General features: G+C 33.5%; 1 pseudogene; it reads left to right on the top strand.

The window, feature by feature from the left end:
• The first annotated feature begins 4,319 nt into the window (after window positions 1–4,319).
• On the top strand, window positions 4,320–9,116 carry LOC148587014 (uncharacterized; annotated as a pseudogene).
• The last annotated feature ends 14,792 nt before the right edge of the window (window positions 9,117–23,908 follow it).

Below are 23,908 nucleotides of genomic sequence, written 5' to 3'. Positions count from 1 at the left end.
ATTTTAGCATATAAGATGTTTGAGAAAACACCGAAAAAAGAATGAGGTTACTTGGACTTTGATGAGAACTTAGTTCATGCAATTGGGGTACCTAAGAAAGGCAATAGATTTGCATTTGGATACGATTTTGAGTGCTTAGGAGTTAGGTGCCATCTTGGTTTACTCTAAGTGCACTTTTATCAGCTTGGGTGAAGTTAGAATCGTTGTCCCTTGGGCAACAATTGCATTCTTGGGTTACTCTAGTGGGGTTGCTTTAATGCTTGCGTGTGTGGCGAATAAATTTGTTGATGATTCAAGGAAAGTGCTCAATCGGATATCTAAGAATCTTTTTGAAAAAATTATTTTACAAAGAAATGAGGAGATTGAAGAAAATACAGGCTTCATGACTCACCTGCACACTATGACAAACTGACACAGAATGTCAACAAGGATTTGTGTGTGCATGCCACATTTGTCAAGTAGAATATGGTTCATGAATGAAACTAATCGGATGGTAGATCAAAATTTCATGTTTAGATATTTATCAGAGCATATGTTGAAAGTGAAGGGAATTATAAGGAAGTTTGGAACTTCTATTTGAAATGATCAAAGCAAAATTATAGTTTTTTTAAAAAAAACTTACGATTTAAAAAACTAAACTGTAATTTAAAAAGCCAAACTAAGATGCTATCAAATGCTTAATTGAGTTTTTAAAACCCGTATTTTAAAATCGCACTTTTTAAAATTGCTATTTTGTAAATAGTACATTTTAAAGTCGAAAACCAAATGAACCCTAAATGTTCCGACCATTATGCTTTATATACATAGCAAGGTCATTTGATCACCTTGGTCCTAATTATCAGTTATCCAATATGTTTGATTCAACAAAAGGAAGAAATTCCAACACTGGAGTCTGGTGATCAGCGACACCAATGTTGGAAAATGGGCAATATTTCAAAAACCAAAGGGGAGATTGAAGAAAATACATGATTCATGACTCACCTGACACACTAACACAGGATCTGTGTGTGCATCCCACATTTGTCAAGCAAAGTATGGTTCATGAAGGAAACTAATCAGCCCCTGTATGTTCAAAAAAATTGTAGCTCTGTGGAAAAATTGTTCATTAATCTGCTGGCGTGGAAGTTATTTTCTGATGAATTTTGTTTCCTAATTAGTTATCATTGTTGGCAAACCAGCCCGGCCGATCATTTTAATTTTACTTGCTAGCATGAATTCTTTATTTTATGCTCAGGAAAAAAAATGCTCTAGTGGTGTATGTGGTATGGTTTATAAAGTTGCTCCATAAGGTTAAAAAGTTATCAATTTACTCCTTAAATTTAGAATTGCTATCAAATCTGTAAGGTTAAAACGTTGTTAATTTACTCCTTAAGGTTATAATCGATATCAATTGGTTATTTACATCCATTTTTCATTAAATTTTTAATGCTGGTGCAACGTCGTACTCAATGAGAAGATGACATTTTTAATAAAAAATAAAAAATAAAAAAACAACTCCTTAGACTATTCAGACAAGGCCTTTTCGGGACATTTTCATCCGGTCACAACAACAACTCACACATTCTCATTCAAGCACTTAATTATGCGAAAATTGCGTATGATATACTTAAGAGAAGCCCTCATATCATACACGCTTTTCAGTATGCATAATTATTCTTATCAAAATACATAGTTATAGATTGAGATTGTGCCGTGACAACAAGGGTCAAAAACACACCCAATAAGTTAGTCCAAAAGAAGTTAACCTCACTTCTTTTTTTTAAATTTTTTTTTTTTTTTTATTCAGTGTGGAAAAGGAGGAAAAGGGAGAATTACGGAGTGAACCACACTCTGATAATAATTGAAAGGGCCATATTGAATAATAAAAACAATAATAATTGAAAGGCCACTTGGGGCATCTTCCAACCCCCCCAATGCACACGTAATTGACTTGTATCCTATTGGAAACTTGAATTTTGCCATTCACTGTCAACATCGTGTACAACAATTCAAAAACTTCGTTGGGTCGACATTAAGATTCCCGAGTAGATAATGTGGGTAGAAAAATGGGAAACAAGATCGAATTTGACTTGTAGTTCTCAAATTAATTATGTGACAGTGGCATGCCAAGAAAGTTCTTTTCAATCGTTAATAAATTCTAAATTCCTAGCGTATAAAATATGCAAAAGAAAATTCCTCTACCCGACACCTGGTATCCCTCGACCCAAACAAGCAGACGAGAAGAATTGAAGGCCAAGATAGTTTTATCGGCATTTAATTCCTGCTTCCTGCGGTTAAAAAAACGCCTGGAAGGTGCATTTGCATTGTTTGTTTCGTAGTGTGTCCTAGGCCTTCATTTAACAAAATAAATTAACTTTTTTTTAATATATATATATATAAAAGAAGAGGAGATTGTTGCCGGACATAGCCGTATCTGACTCGTCACAAGGAAAGTGGTGGTTCATGGAAATTAATGGTCAAGATAGTTTTTTTTTTTTTTTTTTCGTGCTTCTTGCCGTTTAAAAAATGCCTGTAAGATGCTTTTTTTTTTTCTTCTTCTTTTTGACATTGGGTATTCCGACCCAAACGAGAAGCTATAACCTAAAGATCAAGATTTTTTTTTTTTTTTTTGCATTTAATTCGTGCTTCCTGCCGTTACAGAAACGCTTGGAATGTGTTTTATTTAGTGTGGCCATAGTCCTACGTTTTGCAAAATAATAATTGCCAGCTTTTACACCCCTATCCGAATTAGGATCCTCTAATGAACTGGATAATATCCAATTAGTTATATTGAAAGGGTATTTTTGTATTTTCAAAAAATGAAAAGACAAAAATACTACTATAACATAATTAATTGGATACACTTCAGTTCAAATGAACTGGAGAGAATCATGTTCCTTCTATCCACACCAACGCATGCAAGCACATCTCAATTACTCCTTTTTTGGCCACGAGTCAGATCAACGGCTTGCTCTTCAATTCGTATTTGGTTCTGTATTGGTGGTACCCTCTTTTTGTTGATGGAGACTTACAAATTATATTAGAGACTCATATAACAAACGCCACTAAACACCATCATTCCACTAAACACTATTCATCTCATTTTTTCAAAAAAAAATTAACATCAAAACATTTTTAATTTTTATATCACATCATTCACTTTTTATATCACATCATTTATTTTTTCATACTATTCAAATAAAAAAAATCTCAACAAAACAAAATTTTTCTACTTTTCAATACCATTTTTTTACTTTTCTCTACCAATCACTATTATTTTTTTATGGGCAAAATATAAAAAAAAAAAAACCCCTCAAACTAAAAGCCGTTTGCGATAGAGCCCCATAATATTCAAAAGGTACTAAAGTAACCTATCAACCTACCAAAGTGTGTCAAAAAGGCCACATCTTTTTTATTATTATTATTATTATATTCATATAATACCCCTATTCTTTTAAAAACTAAATAAAAATTTAATAAAAGAAAAAATAAACTAAACTATATATATATATATATATTTTAAGGAAAAGAAGGGAAAAAAAAAAAAAAAAAACAAGGGGCAAATAAATACAAAATATTTTTTTTTGGGATGAATAAAAAATTAGTCACTATATAATTGGCTTAAATTACAAATCACTCGTGCAGTATACAAAATATGGATAAATGCAAAATCAAACCTTGTGGTTGGCTCAATTGGCAGCCACCCCTTTCCTTTTTTCTTCCTTTTTTTTTTTAAAAAAAAAAAAAAAAATTAATTTATTAATTTTATTATTATTTTTTTTGTTTTAGTTTTTAAAAGAATAAGGGTATGACAGGAATATAAAAAAAGATGTAGCATTTTCACACACTTTGGTAGTTTGATGGGCAACTTTAGCACATTTTGAACATCATGAGACTCTTTAAAAAACAGTTGTTTGTTTGAGAGGCTTTTTTATATTTTTTTTTTAAATTTTTTTTTTTTTCCTGTAGACAGTGCGGTGAAAAAGCTATGTTTAACAAACAAGGCCATGGTGTCCACCAAACATACTTCTCCAAATACCTACTTCACTGGATGCCACGGTGGTGTTCCATACGGCAATTTTGGTTCAGCGAGCTTCAACACTCCACTTGCTGTGGTTCTCAAGAGTTGTTGATGCACTAGGTTTTTCTAGCAGTTCCTAAGCTTGCCCGTTCAAACAGTCATTTAAGGCAGCCTCAATCTTGTTCTTTGAGTCAATAACCTATTGGATTGGGCCACTCACTTGGCCCATCCACAATAGTTATTAGGTTTTTAAGATTGGGTCTTCGGAGTTATAAAATTTTTATGAATTAGAACAATCGATAACATACGTCTTTAGGAGATGTCTTTGAGGTTAGTTGACCCTTATATTGATTTTATTTTTAAAGAGTTCTTAAAAAAAAAAAAAAGACTTATCAAAAAAAGAAGAGTTCTTCAAAATATTTTTACTTCATTATCAAAATGTTTGTGTTAATTGTTTTACCTACTTTCTTGGATTTTGGTTTTGATTACTGTGAAAATTGTTTTGATAATTGAGTGTTTAACAACTTGAGGTGTAAATCATAATTAGTTTAAAAAATTCCTTTTCATTATGGAAGAAATTATATATGTGTGCTGTACGTAAGTGTAGAATAGATGTTCGGTGTAATAATGTGTGTCCTGTGGGTTGGGCAAGAACTTACAGCACTTCTCTTAAATTTTTCTTAAATGTAGAGAATAAAATTACTTTTTTATTTTTCTGTTCAAATAAACAATACAATTTCTTCTCTTATAGTATTCAAATACTCTTTAAACTAGATGATGGGAAAAAGAGAGAAGAAAGAGAAATCATTTAAATATTGTTTCAAATAAATGTTGAAAAAAAATATATTATATTAAAATAATGTCAATAAAAGCAAAAGTGCTACCCTAAATCGGTTTAAAGAACTTGATATCCAAGGGAGTCTGTTTTAGGTAAATTTTTAAGAATTTTTCTTATAAAGCTCACAAAGTATACGACTAAATATACTTCATTGAGAGTAGGCTATAATATATAGTGATATACTTCATTGAAATGTATCATTCTTCAATATGGGGATTTGACTGGTTGAGGCTGTGTGGACTCATTTTCTTGAACCAGACCCCATTAATATGTTGGAACAATTCAGTAAATTCGTTGAGTCTACATTCAGATTTCAGATTAGATCACATGTGGGTAAAATAATGGGAAACAAGAATAACGCGTTAAATTCTAATGCCATGAAGTTTTCTTGGCGTATAAAATATGCGTAAGGAAAGTCCTCTTTTTTATCGGTATCCTGACCTAAACGAAACGTCACGAATTAAAGGTCAAAAAAAAGTTTTTTTTTTTTTTTTTTTTTTTTTTTTTTTTCATTTAAGTAAAATATTTTTTGCCGTTAAAAAAACGACTGGAAGATGGTTTTGTTTTTTACTGTGGCTCTAGTCCGACGTTTGCAAAATAAATGGTGTGAGAAGTTTCACCTGCTATTTCGTTGAAGAAAAAGGTCCTGGAGGTTGAGATAATGTAGAGCGTAATGGAAACGTCTTAGCCTCATGGTCAAGTAATCAATTATCAGGATATTCACACCTATTAACTAAAAGCATCCTTCCTTCCATGGGGGTGTAGACCTTGTGGTCGTGCTCTATTGACCAGAAAAATCAGCACCGAAGGAGCACCTCCTCCTTCCTTTGAAGTGATGTTTAATAAATGTACCATTCAACAAGAATTTTCTTCGAAAATTATAATTGTGTATGGCATTTCAATATGTTAATCAATTCGTAAGCATAATTGATTCGAAATAAATCTCAAACAGAAATTAAAAGGCTGTTTGGTAAAGAGTTTTGTTGTGAAATTTTTATTTGAATAATAATTAATGTGATATACAAGTAAAAAATGAATTAATTCTTTATTCTTTTTTTTTTTTTTTTTTTTTTGTGAGAGAACAGTTTTTTTTTTTTAAAAAAAATTGTTTAGTAATAATAAGAAAAAAAAAAAAGATTAACTTTTGTTTTTTTTTTTTAAAAAAAATTAACTCATGACCTTTGCTCTAATGTCATTTGGATAATTAGTGATAAAGGCCACATGTTTCTATCTGTAGAAAGCCCCAGGTCTCCATACCTGACTTAGTACAACTACACATATCACAATAATTCCACTCTTTAAGACTGGAAAAACATATGCAGTGAAGTTAGTTGCTCAGAATTGTGAATATATCTCCCATTCAACAATGACAACTCATTTCACAGAAGTGTCACCCAATGAAGGATCAATGTTAGACTGGTTGATCCACTTGCACATCCAAAATTGACAATTAGAAATCCTCGATCTAGAGCTAGAACAGATAGCATATGATTGCTTATAGAGAAATCGCAGTTAGGTTTATCTATGTCCTAAGACGACCGTGATCTTAAGTTATGTCTGTAATTTGCTGATGTCAAACCATTAAATGGAGGATTAAGGACATTTTTATTGGTCTCATACAAAGTCTATTTAATGAATCCCATCAGTATGCCAGCTGCTCATACACTTTTAACATGATGTCAGGCTCCAATTTGGGAATCTATTTTGGGAAAACCCTTTTACACCAACCACTACTGCAAGATGTCAAGGTATAGGACACATATAATAAAATTCCATCTTTTTAATTCCTATATCTATGCAAATTACCTCAAGTGTTCTCTTCTGGAGCTACAAATTTTGGAAAATCACAATCACTCATCCTTGTAAAAAGCTGTGTCTTTGCATTAGTGACTTGACAGTCTTGACTTACCAATTCTGTTGCTCGTTAGCCTCGTTTGATCTCAAATGAAGGCAGCAAGGATATGGTTTTATTTTAAGTTATTGGTTTTATTTGATTTTAGGAGTCTAGGATATTTTTGTGATTTTTATATTTTTGAAAGAGTAATGTTAGATATTATATTTTACCCTACAACTGTCCAACAATGTTGACGTGACACTCTAAATCAAACATTTGATTATTTATTTATTTTTTATTTTTTTTTAAAAAATTAACAATGATTAATTCAATGGTAAGTTGTGAGTGCTATATCAGCCTTGTTGGATGAATGTTGGATAAAATTATAGTATCTAGCATTTCCCTTTCTAAAATGGGTTGTAGTTTTTGTACATTGGGTTATACTATGGGTTTCATATCTTGTTGAGTTTTTTTATTTTTTTTATTTTAGGTTTCTAATTGTTAGCTAGCTCAGGCTTATTAGTCAAAAGCCCATAGAGCCCAAGTTTTTTTCGGGTTCGGTTTAGTTTTCCTTAGATATATGACGTAATGCTTTCAATTCAAGGGAGAACTTTTATGAGAGTTTTGCAGCAATTATGCTCTTGAGGTTTGTGACTTGACCCTTTTTTATGGTGTGATGTTGAGGAAACCTCAAGAATGATGCTTATGAAAACTAAATCCCCGTTTGTTTTGGAATAAAATATTTTCAACTGAAAATAATTTTTGGAAAAAGTTGTTATTTTCTGTTGTTTGTTTGCAACCTTGAAAATAGTTTGAAAAACATTTCGACTTTGGCTCGTATGGAAAATTGCCAAATATTTCTTATATTTTCATATAATCTGAAGAGTTGTGTGGAAGAGAGAGCGGACAAAGAGGAGCTACGGAGGAAGATAATGTGTTAGAATAAAATGTCTTTTGGAGTGGGATTGAGATCTAGTACAATTGCCTACCCATATTGCTTGCAATTTGAATATACAATTGTGTTAAGGCCCTTGTCACAATTGCCTACAAGAGGGTGTGTGAAAGTGGTGGAAATTAATTTACGCAGATGAAAAGCGCAAAACATTTTATGCCTCATGAATCTTATTTTTCTTGACCAACTTAAAAAACATTTTCAAGTTAATTAATATTTTACGTTGCACCAAACACTTCAAAATAGGAAAAACCTTTTTTCCAAAAAATATTTTATGCCGAAACAAAAAGGGCCTAAGTGCAATGACTAGGTTATCTGTCTTCTTCTTATCCCCTTTCAAAGCCTAAAATCCCTAAAATAGAAACCCTAAATTACCTACCCATCGATAAACTCCCAATTTCCCTTAAAAGTCCAAATTACTATTTTCGAGTTATTGTCACAGCTCTTCTACACTTTCTAATGATATTGAGTTATTTATAAATAAAAAATGTTGGTAGTAAGTAAAGAATTTACTTTATGGGGTTGCTCAGAAGACAAGTCCTTGAATTTAAATGTACCTTACTTTCATCAATCTCTTTCATGCTATGAGTTATATTAGAAAGCTATATCCATTATTATTGCCTTGATTTGGGAGATTTATTTTTTCTTTGTCTTCTGGAAAAGTATTCAAGTACCTTTTTTTTTTAATCACGAGCATGATTGTGGTATGCTGATAAAATTATGATACCATCTATATTAATTCCACTGCACAAAAAAATTGTCAGGGTGAGCAATTTTTGGATATCCAGGGAGTCACTAAACTAAAACTCTCTTCGAAAACCTTAAACGATGATGTCCATTGGCCAATTCATACTGGCATAAGTGTTTATGTATTTATTACTAGTTTTGAACTACGGCTATTGGTATTATTTTTATTTTTGAAAAGTATTTATTTCACTTGTAATGACAAGCAGGACCTTTTGTTTTATACTTAACCAAAAAAAGAAGCAGGACTCCAAAATTTGTTTTGCACTCCATCCTTTCGCAGACGAACACATGCTATATTTGATGTAGCACTAAAGGTTCACCGGAACATTCAAGAGAGGGATATAGAAGTTGGTCGGAATCTTGGTAACTGGATTTTGTGGTGGCTTGACCGAATGAAACCATTAGCTCAGATTGCTGGTTCCTCTCCTGGAAAATCCCCCAATAGTGCTAGCTCAGGGTTGAGCATGACTAAGCAGATAAGCAACTCCTCCAATCTGAAACCTCCTTGGGAAACCCAAATATCCAGAAATGAGGATTCTGCTAGGCATATGTTTACCTCGTCCAGAAATATTTGGCCCAAGTCTTTTCCAACCATTTCGATGCTGATGCAGCCACCAAAGCCTGCTGGGACTATGACCCAGTACAGGCACATCTCTGGCCCTGGAATGTTGAAATAAAATCTACAAGAGGTTGGTTGGAGGGAGGTCTCTGGAAGCACATAATGCAGAGGATGCTACAAAACTAACAGTGAAAGCCCTTTCGGTGTTTCTCAGTAAAAAGAAGGAAGACTTTTGAAAGTCAACAATGAAAGAGATGGTTCTGAGTTGGTGATTGAAAGGACACAATGTAATGAGAAACAGACGGCAACAACAATTTTTATGGTTCATTGCCTCACGAAGATTTTGATTTTCTTTTTTCCTTTTAATTTTCCAGGATTTTGTATATTCTTTTGAGCCTTTTTATCTAAGAACTTGCAGTTGCTCGAGATTAAAGATGAGTTGTTATTCATAATAAGAGAAGGATTGTTATCATTGTTGGCAGCTAGCTGCACTAAAACAGGCCGACCATGGAACAACCAGAACCAGTTGTAGTGCAGTCCGAATGTACAACCCTGCTATTACTCCTCAGGATGTAGGTTAAATTTTTCATAACAGATCATTTTAATTTTACTTGCTAGCATGAATTATTTATTTTATAATTTAAGGGAAAAATGTTCTAGAGGTATGAACTTTTATCAAATCACTCCATAAGGTTAAAAAGTAATTAATTTATTTCTTCATGTTAGAATTGATATTAAATTGATACTTCAATCTACCTTCTGTTAAATTTTTAACTTGATCTGCTGCAACGTCATATTTAGTCAGAAGATGACACTTCCAATATTTTATAAAAAAATATTAAAAAAAATTGGTTGGACCCTTCAGCCAAGGCCTTTCGGGACATTTTCATCCCATCATAACAACAGCCCACGCATTCTCATCTAAGGACTTGAGAAGCCCTCATACGCATCTTCCAATATGCATAACTATTCTCATCAAAATAGGGAAGATTGAGATTGTGTCATAACATTTGCATAACTATTCCCATCAAAATAGGGAAGATTGAGATTGTGTCATAACATGGGTAAAACACACTTGAAAGGTTACTCCAAAAGGAGTGAACCTCGCTCTGATAATAGTTGAAAGGGGATTAGATTCCAACCCCAATGCACCACACAAGCAATAATGCAAGAATAAGATCAAATACACTGCTGCAGAAAATTAAACAAAGGCATAGTACAAGGATAATGACCCAAACAATCAACACCAAATTTTTGATGACGAAATGAAAACCCTCTCAAAGGCAATCAAACCTAAGAAATCAGTCACTATAGGAAATTCAAAGTACATGCATGTAAAATTTACAAACCCTTGTAATCTAATAAGACTTCTGCATGTAGACAAACTCCTTGCTTACCTCCTTGCCTCCTCAGCAGCTCTAGCTCATCATTGGTCAATCTTCTATACATGACTTCCTTATCGACCCACTAGTACACTTAAACAGTTGAAAGATATAATGAAGTTTTGTGGTTTGAAGCAAAACTCCAAGAGAGATAAAGCAACGAAAGCTCTCTTGGCACACAACAAAGGTGAAGCTAAATAGCTTTACAAAATGTTCTAGGGGCTTAGACTTAGTCTACAATAGACTATCATCATCCTTATGAAGAGCAATGATAGAAAACCCTAATGGTTTTCACATGAAAAATGCTTCAGCATTGTGTAAGAAATCTCATGGTGTCAGGACATGTAAATGTACTGTCAGGACGACTCTAGGGTTTCTTCATAAAAAGCCATGAAAATAGAGCATCGTTAAGAGAACTTGTTGACAATGCTCTCAAGTGGGCACTAGAATTTATCTTCTACGGGTAGTGTTAGGATGTTCTCTTGACAATCCTTTTGATGGTACTATCGAGTTGGCTATGAAAGTTTCTCTTTACAACCAGCGTTAGGATGTTTTATGAGGTCATCTTGGGTAGGCTGTAGAAGTTCTATTATCACACACCATGTCACGATGATATATATATCTGATGATTGTTTTTACGCGCGGTAGTTCAAAAACTTAAATTTTAAGCCTAACTTTTTACATCAAAATACTTGGGTGATAAAAAGTTTACAATCCATATTTTGATTACCAAAATGAGCCAATATCTAAAACATAACACACATTAACATGGTGGATCCTATCCATTGTTTCCACTTCATTTATGAATTCTTACTATTTCCCTTGTAGCTTCCCTTATAGAGTTTAGGATCTTCATTGTAACATGAATTTTATTGAAATGATTTTCTTTTAAATAGTGTTCCATAAACTCCTTGGCCTAAGTCCTCAATAAATTAATTTATAATCGTTTTTAATATTGACATACACAAATATCTTGTGGACTTCAAATTTTTGTGATACTCTAAAAACTTTTCAATCTTTTCTTGGTTTTTTTTTTCTTCTATTTTAAAATAGCTATAGATACATTAATAAAGACAAAGTCTGCTAGTACTAACAGAATTTAACTTAAGATTATACTTGCATGTTAAAACGTTCATGAGTTAAGAACTTCTATTTCCCAATAATGGATATTCAAGTGACCAACAGACAATATTTATTTCAGTACCCCTCTCGAGAAAGAAAACCTCTCTTCTTTCTTCGAGAGTTTTTCAGAGGCTCTTTGTCTCTCTTGGTGGACTGGTTTTGATCACTGTTATGATAATACATAATATACATTATGTGGATACGTCATGTTGACAATTATCTATTTTCTTTAAGAGTTTGAGTCTTTAGCATTAAGTTACAGTGTTTTTATGGCAACATATCTCTAATATAGTTTATCTCATAATAGGGATAGGAGTTTATCTTTAAGTTAGAGTCAGTGTTTATCTCCAAGTCTTTTATTTTGATTCGATGTAGTTTTGTAGTCCCCTATATAAAGGGTGATCAATTAATAAAGATTAAAGAGTAAGCAGAATTTTTAACCGATAAGTTAATCGATATAAATTTTTTAGAGTTAGATTCACTTTACCCCTGAAGTTTAAGGGTTTTTCAATTCGAACCCTAATGTTTAAAAATTGGCAATCTATTCCCTCATGTTTCAAAAATTTTCAATTTAGACCCTCTGTTACTAATTTCCGTCTAATTGGACGAAATTTTTTTTTAAAAAAAGCCTTAAGGGTATTTACGTAATTTCATAGATTTATATCAAATTAGACGGAAATTAGTAACAGAATTTCTGAATTGAATTTTTTTGAAACATTAGGGAGCACATTGCCAATTTTTAAACATTGGGGTTCGAATTGAAAAACTCCTGAAATTTTAGGGGGTAAAGTGAATTTTGACCCAAATTTTTAAGTACCGATTACCGACCGAAAACTATCGGTTGCGGTTAATATCGCTTCGGTCAAATTCGGTAGGCGGTCAGTAATTGAAAATTGGTTAATCTGCCAACCCCTATGGGTTATATAAAAATTAAAACCAATTAAGAAACATTTTTAAGCATGTTAACCAATATATAAATAAATGAAACTATATGTAGTGTTTTTAACAGTGTTGAACTTCTTTAGATAAGATAAGATAACTTTGTTTAGACATTTGTTTTGAAATTTATCATTCTTCAATATGGGGATTTGACTGGTTGAGGCTGTGTGGATTCATTTTCTTGAACTAGGCCCATTCAGAAAATTCTAATTTCCTGGCGTATAAAATAGGCACAAGAAAAGTCCTCTTCCCGACACCTGATATCCCGACCCAAACAAGACGCCAGAAATTAAAGGCTAAAAAAGTTTTCTCGATATAAATGGACCACCAATATTAATAATGGTGGTTGAGATAATGAAACGTCTTAGACTCATAGACTCAAGGAATCAATTATAAGGAAATTCACACCTATTCACTAAAAGCATTCATCATCCTTCAATGGGGGTGAGATGTAGTAGTGGTCTATTGACCAGAAAAATCGCCGAAGGAGCATCTCCTCCTTCCTTTGAAGTGATGTATAGTAAATGAACCATTCAAAAAGAATTTTCTTTGAAAATTAATTATAATTGTCTATGGCTTTTCAAAATATTAATCAATTTATAAGCATAATTGATTCGAAATAAATCTCAAAGTTTGGAGAAGATAATGAAGGTTGAAACTTGAATCAATATATTGAGTTTTGTTGTGAAATTTTTATTTGAATAATAATAAAAATAATAATTAATGTGATATTCAAGTAGAAATGGAATTATAATTTTTTGTAAGAGAACAGTTTTAAAAAAATATTATTTACTTTTAAATGTTGAAGAGAACAAGCTAATCAAGCAGCTGTGTTTTCAAAGCTTTGGAAGTACAGAATGTTTAAACAATGGTTACACGTTTAAACTTTAAAGTCGTCCTAGAAAGCTTTGGATCTGATGTATTATTTATAAATGGATTATTTAGAATTTTTGTTTTTGAAGAGTATATAATTCTACCAACATGATTTAGTGCGTGTTTGGTATTGAGATTTGAAAACATATAAAAATACATATTTTCAAATTACAAGCTATGCACTCATTTTTTAAAAATGCATAATTTTAGATGGTTAAAGTGCGATTTAAAATGTCAAACTGCAATTTTACAGAAGATGTGTAACTTCATTTTTAAAATCACTATTTTTTAAATAGCACATTTTGAAATCGTAAACCCAAATATGCCCTAACAAATGACCATTGTTCTACAGAGACATTTTGAAAAAAAAAAAAAAAGAAAAAAGAAAAAAGAAAAAAAAGAGCTACATTGACATTTCATGAAATGTAAATCAATTATCACTAGATAAATGTTCCGACCATTGTGCTTTATATACGTAGTAAGGCCATTTGATCACCTCGGTCCTAATTATATGTTAATTTGAATCAACAAACGAAGAAATTCCAACACCAATATTGGAAAATGGGCAATATTTCATAAACCGAACGGCATGAAACTAATCAACTAATTCAAAAAAAAAAAAAAAAAAAAATGTCTTTAACCAAGAAATGGGGAGACCGAAGAAAATACAGGCTTCATGACTCACCAGAAACAAACATATTAACTTTATTTGTTTGAAGTGAGGTCAAAAGTGGAGGAAAAAAAAATTTAAAATGGCATATGACTTGCACATAACGGTTGACCATCAATTTTAACCCCTTTGACTAATGGAATTGGGCTTTTTGTCATAAGATGGTAGTTTGATAGGCTCAGGTGTCATAGTTGATAGTTCATAGAAGAAAAATGTCAAAGCGTTGTAGTTCACGGGGCAAAAGATAATTAATCCTAAAAAAAACTAATCAGCCCCTGCATGATCAAAAAATTGTTCATCAATCCTGATGGCGTGGAAATCTGTGTAACCTGCAAGAATAAAGTACATAATAAATTTGCAGAATTTGTTTCACAATGAATTGTGCTTGACGATAGTAACTTCGAGCCTCTTTATCAAAGAACTTGCGGTTGTTCGAGATCATGGATGAGTGCTTGTTATTCATAATAAGAGAAGGCTTTTTTTTTTTTTTTGATGATGAATTTGTTTCCTGATTAGTTATCATTGTTGGCGGCTACTTGCACTAAAAAAGCCCGATCATTTTAATTTCACTTGCTACCATGAATGCTTTATTTTATGCTTAGGGAAAAAGCTAAGGCTCTAGTGGTCTATGTGGTATGGCTTATCAAATCGCTCCGTAAGGTTAAAAAGTTATCAATTTACTTCATAAGGTTTGAATTGATATCAAATCTGTAAGGTTAAAACGTTATTAATTTACTCTTAAGGTTAGAATCGATATCAATCAGTTATTTACATCTATATTCCATTATTTTTTTTTAACGCTGTTGCAACGCCGTACTCAATGAGAAGATGACATTTTTAATATAAAATTAAAAGGAAAAAAATAAATAAAAAACAACTCTTTGGACTAATTCCGCCAAGGCTTTTTTGGGACATTTCCACCCTATCACAACAACTCAGTTCCAATGACTACACACTTTCCAATATGCGTACTTATTCCTATTAAAATAGGGAGGAATAGTCAAAGATTGAGATTGTGCCCGGACAACAAGGGAAAAAAACACGCTATGATAATAATTTAAATGATCATCTTCCAACCCAATTCACCACACATAACGAAATTAACTTGTAGTTCTCAAATTAATTTTGGAACATGCCAGGAAAGTTCTTTCCTCGCATTAAATTCTAATTTCCTGGCATATAAAATATACGCAAGAAAAGTCCTCTTCTCCACACCGGATATATTCTCGACCCAAACGAGATGCCAGGAATTAAAGGTCAAGAAAGTTTTCTCGATGTAAATGGACCACCAACATTAATAACGGTTAGGACCATGCCTAATAAAGCGAAGGTCATTAGTTCGAATTCTCATCCCCCTCTTGTGCGAACATGTCAAAAAAAAAAAAAACATTAATAATGGTGGTTGAGATAATGTAGACCGTAATGAAAATGTCTTCGCCTCATAATTCATTGACTCAAGTAATCAATTATCGGGAAATTCACACCTATTAACTAAAAGAATCCATCATCCTTCTATGTAGTAATGGTCTATTGACTAGAAAAATCTGCACCAAAGGAGCACCTCCTTCCTTCCTTTGTTTAATAAATAAACTATTCTTCAACATGAAGTTTATTTGAAAATGATAATTTACTATGGCTTTTCAATATATTAATGAATTCATAAGCATAATTGATTCGAAATAAATCTCAAAGTTTGAAGAAGAAAATGAAGGTTGAACTAATAAATTATGATAGGCAGAACTTAAACCTGTTTGGTAAAGAGTTTTGTTGTGATTTTTTTTGTTTGAATAATACTAAAATGTAATTGATGTCATATTTAGGCTGTGTTTAGCAGAATAGGATCCTCTCTAGTCCATTATGGATCGGAGAATATTTAGTTCATGGTTATGATTTCTTCTTAGAAATTCTATGGCCACAAATGAGATACAAATCCCACTAATAATAATAATAAAAAAATATTATTTTCAATTACAAAAAAATTAAAAAAAAAAACAAATTAATAAAAAGAAAAAGAAAGAGAAGAGAGTGGCTGGACACCATAGGGGGTGGTCGGCCACCCCCATTTTGGGTAGGGGGTGGCCGAACCACCCCCATGGCCTATGGGGGTGCTTCGACCACCCCCATCTTACAAAAAGGGGTGGCCAAACCTTAGGGGTGGCCGAACCACCTCCAAGGGCCATGGGGTGGCTGAAGCCACCCCTTGGCCCAAAGGGGGTGGCCAAGCCACCCCCAAGGTTCTTGGAGGTGGTTCGGTCACTCCCTTTTTGCAAGATGGGGGTGGTTCGCCACCCCCTGGCCGGCCATTGGGCGACGCCACCCCTACCCAAAATGGGGGTGGCCAGCCACCCTTTTTTTTTTCTTTTTTTTTTTTTTTTTTAAATAATATTTTATTATTATTTTTAATAGTGGAATATGTGTTTCATTTGTGGCCATAGAATTTTTGAGAAGAAATCCTACCCATGAACTGGATATTCTTCAGTCCATTATGGACTGAAGAGGATCCTGTTTCGTGTTTGGCAAAGGGCCTGACCGGACCAGACCCAAAAACTCAAAAAATTCTTTTCAAAATCAACCCCAACATTCCTACTTTTTACATCACATCAATAACTTTTTATTACTATTTAAATAAAAAAATCACTACACAATAAATTTTTTTTACTTTTTTATACAAAACATTTTTACTTTTTTCTTTCATATCAATCATATTTGCTACAGTTCCACTCCCTTTTTCGATTCCATTGCCAAACACAGCTTTAATTTTTATTTTTTTTTTGTTAAAGAAAAGTGAATAAATATTATTTAAAAATAGAAATTAAAATATATATATATATATATATATATATATATATATATATATATATATATGTATATATTTTTTTTTTTTAAGAAAAGAGTGTTATCAAAGACAGTCGCATCTTACTCATCAGAAGGAAAGTGGTAGTTTCAGGAAAAACAGAGGTTGGAAAATTTGTTTTTGTTTTTGTTTTATTTTAATTTTTTAATTATTATTTTTTTTTTTAGATGATTGGAAAAATGGTTAGATATTGACAAATGACGCGTATCCCTTTCCATCGTTACCCTATTTACGCTGCTCCTAATGGATCACCGTTGACTCACTACAAGCAATATGGTCTTTAGCGACCAAACAAATAGCGGCGACCCCAAAGTCGCCGCTAATGACCAATTAATAGCGGCGACTTTTGGGTCGCCGCTAATAGTGGACGCTTAAAACCCCAAAAAAAATTATTTAGCAGCAACAACAATAGCGGCGACCATAAGTCGCCGCTATTAAGCATCATTAGCGGCGATACCCGTGGGTCGCCGCTATTAAACAACAATAGCGGCGGCAAGGGTCGCCACTAATAATACTTCAAACAGCGGCAACCCATAAGTTGCCGCTGATGAGAGTCAACAGCGGCGACTCTTCAGAGTCGCCGCTGATGAGTGGTCATTAGCGGCGGCGGTACCGTCGCCGCTATTGACATAAGAAAAAATTAACAAATAATTAGCGGCGACTCAAATGTGGCCGCTATTAATGGGTCATTAGCGGCGACTATAAAATGTTGCCGCTAATGACCCCTCAATAGCGGCGACTCCAAAGTCGCCGCTATTGACACAAGAAAAAAGTAATTAAAATTAATTAGCGGCGACCCAAGAGTGGCCGCTATTAATGGCTCATTAGCGGCGACTACAAATGTTGCCGCTAATGACCCCTCAATAGCGGCGACTTTTGGGTCGCCGTTATTGACACGAGAAAAAAGTAATTAAAATTAATTAGCGGCGACCCAAGAGTGGCCGCTATTAATGGGTCATTAGCGGCGACTACAGAAGTTGCCGCTAATGACCCCTCAATAGCGGCGACTTTTGGGTCGCCGCTATTGACACGAGAAAAAAGTAATTAAAATTAATTAGCGGCGACCGAAGAGTGGCCGCTATTAATGGGTCATTAGCGGCGACTACAGAAGTTGCCGCGAATGACCCCTCAATAGCGGCGACTTTTGGGTTGCCGCTATTGACACGGGAAAAAGTAATTAAAATTAATTAGCGGCGACCCAAAAGTTGCCGCTATTAATGGGTCATTAGCGGCGACTAAATAGGTCGTCGCTAAAGACCCCTCAATAGCGGCGACTATTGGGTCGCCGCTATTTACACCTGAAAAAAAATAAAATAAAATAAAATAAAATAAATTTATAAATATTGGGGCGATGCTATTGACCCTACATATATAATAGAAAAAATTATTTACCAAAAATTCAGCTCGAATCCTCCGATAATATGTCATTATTTCTTTTATATTAATTATTGGTGAATTTTTTCTATTTTTCTATTTTCTATAAAAAATCAATATTTATTTTTTTGTTTTAAAAAAAAACAAATTCTCCTATTAATTATTATTGAACTTTTCTATTTCTTATTCTTATTTAAACGTTTGATCGAACAATCGACCGATCTTGGTGAATTAATTCGATTGGTCGTGATAGGATCAAATGATCGATCAAACATCCGATCGATCCAGGTGAATTAGTTCGATTGATCGTGATATGATCAAATGATCGATCAAACATCGATCCTATGAATTAGTTCGATTGATCGTGATGGGATCAAATGTTTGATCAAGCATCCAATCGATCCTGGTGAATTAGTTCGATTGATCGTGATAAAAACAAATGATTGATCGAACATCCGATTGATCCTAATGAATTAGTTCGATTGATCGTGATAGGATCAAATGATCGATCAAACATCCGATCGAATCCTTCGATCGATCCTAATGAATTAGTTCAATTGATCGTGATAGGATCAAACGATCGATCATAATGAATTAGTTCGATTGATCATGATAGGATCAAATGTTCAGTCAAACATCTTATTGATCCTAATGAATTAGTTCGATTGATCGTGATAGAATCAAAGGTCCGATCGATCCTACTGAATTAATTCAATTGATCGTGATAGAATCAAATTATCGATCAAACATCCGATCGATCCTACTGAATTAATTCTATTGATCGTGATATGATCAAATGATCGATCAAGCATCCGATCGCTCTTAATGAATTAGTTAGATTGATCGTGATAGGATGAAATGATCGATCAATCAAACATCCGATCGATCTAGGTGAATTAGTTCGATTGATAGTGATAGGATCAAATGATCGATCGATGAAACATCCGATCGATCCAGGTGAATTAGTTCGATTGATCGTGATATGATCAAATGATCGATCAAACGTCTGATCGATCCTAATGAATTAGTTCCATTGATCGTGATAGAATCAAATGATCGATTAAACATCCGATCGATCCTAATGAATTAGTTCGATTGATCGTGATATGATTAAATGTTCGATCAAACATCCGATCGATCCTAGTGAATTAGTTTGATTGATTGTGATATAATCAATTGATAGATCAAACTGGATACAATTAAAGGTTCAATCGAATACTCAATTGAACTGTAAGCTTTTTACATTATCTTAGTGCCTTAGTTATATTGATTTTATATTATTTTTGAATTTTGTATTATTTTATAATTAATTATAAGATAAATATCAACTTAATGATCTTTATCATAAAAATTTATTAAACGGAAATTTTTAGTTAATATTATAATAATAAAAACATATTACAAGAGAAATTTATTTTAAAAAAACCCTAAATAAATAAAAATTAAAAAATTGTAAGTATAATTTTAAAAAAAATAAAAAATAAAAAAAATAATTGAGCTCATTAGCGGCGACTAAGGTCGCCGCTATTGAGTGCTCATAAAAACTTGGCGCCATCTATTGGCGCGATTTCTTAAATTTTCAGACCTGTTTTCTTTTTTTTTTTCGACCAAAATCCCTCATCACTTGTATTTTTTATTTTTCAGACCTCCCTCATCAGTACTCTCTCACTCTCACTCTCTCTCTCTCTCTCTCCGGCAAACGTTTCTCTCTCTCCGGCTGCTCTCTTCCCGGCGCACCTCTCTCTCTCTGGCGCACTCAACTCTCTCTGGTAGCTCGATCTCTCTCCGGCGTACCTCTCTCACTCCCTTAATTTCCTCCTTCGACCTTTATTCTTTTCTTTTTCATTTTTTTTTTTTTTTGAAACCCTAAGATTGTTGCTTATGAATCCATTTTTCTTCCAGGGAATAGCTGTTGTTGCACTTTTGAGGCACTTTGGGTGTCCTTGCTGGTAATTGTGGATTGCATTAGTATTATTCTAATTTGTTATCAGAAAAACTGGACTTTGTTTTGATATTTCATTTGCTTTGCTTCTTCTTCTTTCAAAGTTGGGAACTTGCTTCTGCTTTGAAAGAATGCAAACAGAGATTTGATGCAGCGGGTGTGAAATTAGTTGCTGTTGGTGTTGGCACTCCTAATAAAGCTCGGATTCTCGCTGACCGGGTGGGTCTGTTTCTTTCTCTTTATATGTTACCCCACTTTGTTTTCAGCAGCAGTTTATACTCCGTTCACACTATTTGTTAAAAGAATTCATTTATATTGTTCTTGTTACGTTGCGTTGTTCAGCACATCCCACCTTTACCTTATTTACACATTGCCCTGTTTTCCACTTCTTGCCTTTTTTGTTACACCTTACCAATGTAAACAATAAATTAATATAAACAAAATGTAGCCGCATTCTCTTTTTATATTTTATATTTTATTTTAACAATATTCTACATGAATTTGTTTCTGTTAGGAAAATTGAAATTTTGTACTCCAACTCACCATATTTTACTTTAATCTGTTTCTATTGAGAAAATTGGAAGCTTTCCCGACATACCCATGAACTCACGTCTGAAAAGTTGTGGTTTTGATAAAATTAGAACAAACCCAGCTGAAATTCCCCATTTTGTACTTTATCCTAAGTTGATTTTAGACAGATTGTAGCTAGTCTGAACAAATTTATATTCTTTAGCTATGTATAAGCATTTTTGTCATTGATCTTTAATAGACTTTCTATAAATAATTTTTCTTCCTATTCTTTTATTGGATGGAATCACTCCTACCTTGCCCCAGTAGCAGAGAAACTTTGATTAATGGACAAATTATTAATCTCATCTTAATTAAGGGCTTATGTCCTTTTAATATACCTAGTACCTTCACTGTTGGTGAAATGGAGGTGCCTACGAACAAGGGTGCTAGACTTGACTTTGAGTAATTGGATAGAAGGAAAAATCGATCTCATGTTAAGCAAGGGTTTAGATGTTTTAAAATTAAGTTTCTAAAGTGCCCACAAACTGCACTTAGACATCACTATGATAAATTAGACACATAAATGCTTAATGATCATTAACAAGAGAACCTTTTTTTACAATTGTTCAATACTATCATATAGTTGTCTCTCCTATCAAGATTCATATTGCAAAGAGACATTTGGAGACTTGACAAAAAAAACAGAATTTTGCACAACTTGAGAATTTAGGGTAACTGTGTATGTTACACTAATCACATGTGGTTGTTTTCTGCCTCAATCCAACGACAATGATTATAACAAATAGTTTTAATGTTTAAGAACTTGGATGGTGCTTTAGTTGTACTTTGTTGAAGAAGTTTTAATATTACAAAGATTATAACAAATTTGGTTTGTGTTAGAAGGTAAGAACTTCAAACAGTTTTTTTGTTTAAGAACTTTGAGTTAGTGAACCTCTCTTGACATGTTTATCAAGTTGATTAAACAATGCAAGAGAGTAATATTATGTAACAATATTTCCTTTTTAAGTGTATACAGGATGGCATGAGTGGAAGATGTGCAAGGAGTTGTGGCGCTAAAGGACTCAAATAACAATGGGTAAGATATTTCAATCCCATTGTCATTCACTTGTTGGTGGAAGTTAATTCCATTTAATACAAGTATATAGCACTATTTTCTTTTTTTTAGTGTATGTAGAATGGCATGAGACAAAGATAGGCAAGAAATTGTTGCACTAAAGGACTCAATTGATGGTAAGTTATTTCAAACTTATTGTCACTCACTTGTTGGTGGAAGTACTGTGAAATGTAGCAAGCGGGAGGCTTGCATGGAGTTATAAGGATGAGTAGAATGTGAATTGGAGTGTTTGGTTTTTGATTATATTTGTTTGTTGGTTTGCGTTTGTGACCTCATTAATCATATAAGTTTGTGTTTGTGTTTGATTGTGGTAATTAAGGCCGACGATCTTTTTTTTGTTTTAAGTTATTTGTTTCAGGAAAAAAGAATTGCGTTTAGTCTTAGTTAATTCTTTTTTATTTTTGTTTTAGTTTGTAAATTTATAAAATCGGGTTGTTTTGATTATAACCTTATTGTTTTGATTATAACCTGATTGTTTTGATGATTGTTTGTAATTCTTTTTAGTTTGTAAATTTATAAAATCGGATTGTTTTGATTATAACCTTATTGTTTTAGTCTTAGTTAATTCTTTTTTATTTTTGTTTTAGTTTGTTCATGTGATTGTTTTGTTTTAGTTTGCAACACTTTTTGTTTCATGATAAGAAGTGAATCCTTGAATCCACTTGTCCTTCCATATGCAATGCTTGCACCAACTTGTTTTAATGGTTTAGCTGTTATTCCTTTATTTTTTTTTGGACATAGTTTGTGCTCATAGGTGAGGACTAACCCTTCAATATATGTATGGTTTGTTGCTCTTAGGGTCCACAATTCAAAGGCAAGCCTTGGATTGGGTGGTTTAGTTTGATTGACTTGGTATGAGTTTACTTTTGATTATAACCTTATTGTCCGGACGTCCCCAACGTGTCATTATTTTGTGTAATTGTTTCCCTCTTTCACTTTTTGTTTCATGATAAGAAGTGAATCCTTGAATCCACTTGTCCTTCCATATGCAATGCTTGCACCAACTTGTTTTAATGGTTTAGCTATTATTCCTTTGCTTGATGAGATGAAGTCCTTTATGTTTTTTTTGGACTTAGTTTGTGCTCATAGGTGAGGACTCAAACCCTTCAATATATGTATGGTTTGTTGCTCTTAGGGTCCACAATTCAAAGGCAAGCCTTGGATTGGGTGGTTTAGTTGTTTTAATGGTTTAGCTATTATTCCTTTGCTTGATGAGATGAAGTCCTTTACTTTTTTTTGGACATAGTTTGTGCTCATAGGTGAGGACTAACCCTTCAATATATATAAGGCTTGTTGCTCTTAGGGTTTACAATTCAAAGGCAAGCCTTGGATTGGGTGGTTTAGTTTGATTGACTTGGCATGGGTTTACTTTTGATTATAACCTTATTGTCCGAACGTCACCAACATGTCATTATTTTGTGTTATTGTTTCCCTCTCTCACTTTTTGTTTCATGATAAGAGAAGTGAATCCTAGAATCCACTTGTCCTTCCATATATATGCAATGCTTGCACCAATTAACTTTAGTTATCTCTATCAATTTGACTATAAATAGGCTTGATGTAATTCTCATTTCTCATAACTGATATATAACATCTATTCTAAGCAGGTTTTTTTTTTTTTTTTTTTTAAATCATTAGCAAGGTCGCCGCTAATGATTTTTTTATTCTGACGAGTATCAATAGCGGCGACCACGATGTCGCCGCTATTGATCATCATTAGCGGCGACCACGATGTCGCCGCTATTGATCATCATTAGCGGGACATCGTGGTCGCCGCTATTAACAGTCAATAGCGGCAACTACGATGTCGCCGCTATTGATAGTCAATAGCGGCGACTTTATGGTTGCCGCTACTGTCCATCAATAGCGGCAAGCAAGAGGGTCGCCGCTATTTAAAAACATCAGTAGCGGCGACAAAAATGTCGCCGCTATTGACCATCATCAGCGGCGACACACGACCCATTTCAACCTTTTTTTGCGGCAAAAAAAAAAGGTCATTAGTCGCCGCTATTGACCCATCAATAGCGGCGACTCCAAATGTCGCCGCTATTGATCATCAGTGGCTGATTAATACCAGCAAATGAATAGCGGCCAAGGGTCGCCGCTATTGATCAATAGCGGCGACATTTAGCTCATTAGCGGCGACTTTGGGTCGCCGCTAATGAGCAAATTTCTTG

Source organism: Corylus avellana, chromosome 3 (genome assembly GCF_965113065.1).
Source record: "Corylus avellana chromosome 3, dhCorAvel1.hap1.2, whole genome shotgun sequence".
NCBI classification, from domain to species: Eukaryota; Viridiplantae; Streptophyta; class Magnoliopsida; order Fagales; family Betulaceae; genus Corylus; species Corylus avellana.
The sequence above is the reverse complement of the archived record's forward strand: the minus strand, read 5'-3'. Positions and strand labels throughout refer to the sequence as shown.